Source organism: Mobula birostris, unplaced genomic scaffold, assembly GCF_030028105.1.
Source record: "Mobula birostris isolate sMobBir1 unplaced genomic scaffold, sMobBir1.hap1 scaffold_3570, whole genome shotgun sequence".
Taxonomy (NCBI): Eukaryota; Metazoa; Chordata; class Chondrichthyes; order Myliobatiformes; family Myliobatidae; genus Mobula; species Mobula birostris.
The window spans coordinates 15,001-19,796 of record NW_027276641.1 but is presented as its reverse complement, the minus strand read 5'-3'; positions in this window follow the sequence as shown (position 1 = coordinate 19,796).

Sequence of the window (4,796 nt, the reverse complement as noted above, 5' to 3'; positions counted from 1 at the left end):
GTTCCGGGTTTCTAGAGCGTTGTCAAGCCCGGCCGGCCGGGTTAGCGGCTTGCCAGACCCAACTTGACGAAATTCAGTGCGGCGCGGGTAAACGGCGGGAGTAACTATGACTCTCTTAAGGTAAGGAGGGGGGCCCATGGGCCAGCAAGGAGTTTCTGATGAACCTCGGCCGGGACATTTTGACGGCGGGGCAAGAACTAGTTGTTATTGAGGGCGAAGGGTTTGTCCTCAGCTGGTTGATTGTCGAATTGTCGGGACTGCCGGGCCGGTTACCGATTTGCCCGGCCGGCTTGGTTAACCATTTGCCCGAGCCGGGTTGGTTACCGAATTGTCAGGGTTGGGCTTGGTTACCCATTTGCCCGAGCCGGGTTGGTTAATGAATTGCCATGGCCGGGTTGGTTAACGCAGTTTCAGGGTTGGGCTTGATTAACGATTTGCCCGAGCAGGGTTGGCTAACGCATTGTCAGGAGCGTGCGCGGTTGGTTCACGAAACTGCCTGTTCCGGGTTTCTAGAGCGTTGTCAGGCCCGGCCGGCCGGGTTAGCGGCTTGCCAGACCCAACTTGACGAAATTCAGTGCGGCGCGGGTAAACGGCGGGAGTAACTATGACTCTCTTAAGGTAAGGAGGGGGGCCCATGGGCCAGCAAGGAGTTTCTGATGAACATCGGCCGGGACATTTTGACGGCGGGGCAAGACGTAGTTGTTATTGAGGGTGAAGGGTTTGTCCTCAGCTGGTTGATTGTCGAATAGTCGGGGCTGCCGGGCCGGTTACCGATTTGCCCGGCCGGCTTGGTTAACCATTTGCCCGGGCCGGGTTGGTTAACGAATTGTCAGGTTTGGGCTTGGTTAACCATTTGCCCGGGCCGGGTTGGTTAGCGAATTGTCATGGTTGGGTTGGTTAACGAATTGTCGGGTTTGGGCTTGGTTAACGATTTGCCCGAGCAGGGTGGGTGAACACATTGTCAGGAGCGTGCGCAGTTGGTTCACGAAACTGCCTGTTCCGGGTTTCTAGAGCGTTGTCAAGCCCGGCCGGCCGGGTTAGCGGCTTGCCAGACCCAACTTGACGAAATTCAGTGCGGCGCGGGTAAACGGCGGGAGTAACTATGACTCTCTTAAGGTAAGGAGGGGGGCCCATGGGCCAGCAAGGAGTTTCTGATGAACCTCGGCCGGGACATTTTGACGGCGGGGCAAGAACTAGTTGTTATTGAGGGCGAAGGGTTTGTCCTCAGCGGGTTGATTGTCGAATTGTCGGGACTGCCGGGCCGGTTAGCGATTTGCCCGGCCGGCTTGGTTAACCATTTGCCCGAGCCGGGTTGGTTACCGAATTGTCAGGGTTGGGCTTGGTTAACCATTTGTCCGAGCCGGGTTGGTTAATGAATTGCCATGGCCGGGTTGGTTAACGCAGTTTCAGGGTTGGGCTTGGTTAACGATTTGCCCGAGCAGGGTGGGTGAACGCATTGTCAGGAGCGTGCGCGGTTGGTTCACGAAACTGCCTGTTCCGGGTTTCTAGAGCATTGTCAGGCCCGGCCGGCCGGGTTAGCGGCTTGCCAGACCCAACTTGACGAAATTCAGTGCGGCGCGGGTAAACGGCGGGAGTAACTATGACTCTCTTAAGGTAAGGAGGGGGGCCCATGGGCCAGCAAGGAGTTTCTGATGAACATCGGCCGGGACATTTTGACGGCGGGGCAAGACGTCGTTGTTTTTGAGGGCGAAGGGTTTGTCCTCAGCTGGTTGATTGCCGAATTGTCGGGACTGCCGGGCCGGTTAACGATTTGCCCGGCCGGCTTGGTTAACCATTTGCCCGAGCCGGGTTGGTTAGTGAATTGCCATGGCCGGGTTGGTTAACGCAGTTTCAGGGTTGGGCTTGATTAACGATTTGCCCGAGCAGGGTTGGCTAACGCATTGTCAGGAGCGTGCGCGGTTGGTTCACGAAACTGCCTGTTCCGGGTTTCTAGAGCGTTGTCAGGCCCGGCCGGCCGGGTTAGCGGGTTGCCAGACCCAACTTGACGAAATTCAGTGCGGCGCGGGTAAACGGCGGGAGTAACTATGACTCTCTTAAGGTAAGGAGGGGGGCCCATGGGCCAGGAAGGAGTTTCTGATGAACATCGGCCGGGACATTTTGACGGCGGGGCAAGAACTAGTTGTTATTGAGGGCGAAGGGTTTGTCCTCAGCTGGTTGATTGTCGAATTGTCGGGACTGCCGGGCCGGTTAACGATTTGCCCGGCCGGCTTGGTTAACCATTTGCCCGAGCCGGGTTGGTTAATGAATTGCCATGGCCGGGTTGATTAACGCATTGTCAGGGTTGGGCTTGGTTAACGATTTGCCCGAGCAGGGTGGGTGAACGCATTGTCAGGAGCGTGCGCGGTTGGTTCACGAAACTGCCTGTTCCGGGTTTCTAGAGCGTTGTCAGGCCCGGCCGGCCGGGTTAGCGGGTTGCCAGACCCAACTTGACGAAATTCAGTGCGGCGCGGGTAAACGGCGGGAGTGTTGGTTAACGAATTGTCAGGGTTGGGCTTGGTTAAGCATTTGCCCGAGCCGGGTTGGTTAGCGAATTGCCATGGTTGGGTTGGTTAAGGAATTGTCGGGTTTGGGCTTGGTTAACGACTTGACCGTGCAGGGTTGGTTAACGAATTGTCGGGGTTGGGCTTGGTTAACGATTTGCCCGAGCAGGGTTGGTTAGCGAATTGTCAAGGGTTCGGCTTGGTTAACGACTTGACCGTGCAGGGTTGGTTAGCCCATTGTCAGGAGCGTGCGCGGTTGGTTCACGAAACTGCCTGTTCCGGGTTTCGAGAGCGTTGTCAGGCCCGGCCGGCCGGGTTAGCGGCTTGCCAGACCCAACTTAACGAAATTCATTGCAGCGCGGGTAATCGGCGGGAGTCGCTTGGTTAACGTTATGGCCGGGCCAGGCTGGTTAATCAATTGTCCAGGCCCGGTTGGTTACCCAATTGGCCAGGCCGGGGTGGATAACGAATTGGCCAGTCTCGGTTGGTTAACCAATTGCCCGGGCCGGGCCGGGTTGGTTAACGAATTGTCCGGGTCAGACTGGTTAACGAATTGGCATGTCCGAGTAGGTTAACGAATTGCCAGAGCCAGCTTGGTTAACGAATTGTCCGGCTGGGTTGGTGCACTCATTGCCAGGACAGGGTTGTTTAATGAATTGTCCGTTCCCAGTTGGTTCACGAATTGGCAAGGCCAGGGTGGTTAAGGAATTGTCCGGGCCAGGTTGGTTAACGAATTGCCCGTCCTGGCTGGTTAACGAATTGTCAGGGTCAGGTTGGTTAACGAATTGCCATGGCCGTGTAGGTTAACGAATTGCCAGAGCCAGCTTGGTTAACGAATTGTCCGGCCGCGTTGGTTAACGAATTGTCCGTTCCCAGTTGGTTCACGAATTGGCAAGGACAGGGTGGTTAACGAATTGTCCGGCCGGGCTGGTGCACTCATTGCCAGGACAGGGTTGGTTACCGAATTGTCCGTTCCCAGTTGGTTCACGAATTGGAAAACCAGGGTGGTTAAAGTATTGTCCGGGCCTGGTTGGTTAACGAATTGCCCGTCCTGGTTGGTTAACGAATTGTCCGGGTCAGGTTAGTTAACGAATTGCCAGGGTCTGGTTGGTTACCGAATTGTCCGGCCGGGTTGGTGCACTCATTGCCAGGACAGGGTTGGTTGACGAATTGCCCGTCCTGGTTGGTTAACGAATTGCCAGGGTCTGGTTGGTTACCGAATTGTCCGGCCGGGTTGGTGCACTCATTGCCAGGACAGGGTTGGTTGACGAATTGCCCGTCCTGGTTGGTTCACGAATTGCCAGGGTCTGGTTGGTTACCGAATTGTCCGGCCGGGTTGGTGCACTCATTGCCAGGACAGGGTTGGTTAACGAATTGTCAGGGTCAGGTTGGTTAACGAATTGCCATGGCCGGGTAGGTTAACGAATTGCCAGAGCCAGCTTGGTTAACGAATTGTCCGGCCGGGTGGTTAACGAATTGTCCCGGCCAGGTTGGTTAACGAATTGCCAGAGCCAGCTTGGTTAACGAATTGTCCGGCCGGGTTGGTGCACTCATTGCCAGGACAAGGTTGGTTAACGAATTGCCCGGTTCCGAATGGTTAACGAATTGCCCGGTCCCGTTCGGTTCACGAATTGCCCGCCCGCTGATTGTTAACTTTTCGCACCGGCGGGGGATGGCTTGGGTAACGAGCCTCCAAGATCTGTCGGTTAACCATTTGCCCGGTGGCAATTCGTTAACCAAGTCCGCTCCGGAAGTCTGGATGGGGGTCGGATTTGCCGGCCGAGGCCGACCCGGAGTTCCAGAGGCTCGGCCGCCGGGGTCAGATTCGGCCGCCCCTTTGACACATGCAATTTCTGTACGGGGGCATTGGCGGGGTTCCTGCAGATATATAGGGAGGCCGTTTTCACGAGTTGTTGAAGTATTCGGTAGATGGCACCGGCCTCCCCAATTGGTTAACCCGGGCCACGCGGCAGCTTTTCCGCACGATTCCGAAGATTGCCGGTATGGATTTTCGGACAAATACCCAATTGCGGAAGTCTGTCAGCGGGACCTATTCGCAGGCCCATGCCGGCCGAGGGGCGGCATTTTCCGTATGACTACCGGTGCTCCGGCCGCCGAATGGAAACCTTGCCCGAATGAATTTCTGACAAAGTCCCGAGGCGGGAGCCAGTAAGGGGACGTATTCGGCGGGCCGTGCCGGCCGAGCGGCGGCATTTTCGGAGGGACAACCGCAGGTCCCGCCGTCGATCCGAGACCTTGGCTGAAGAGTCGAAAGTAATCTAAGTCCCGACTCGG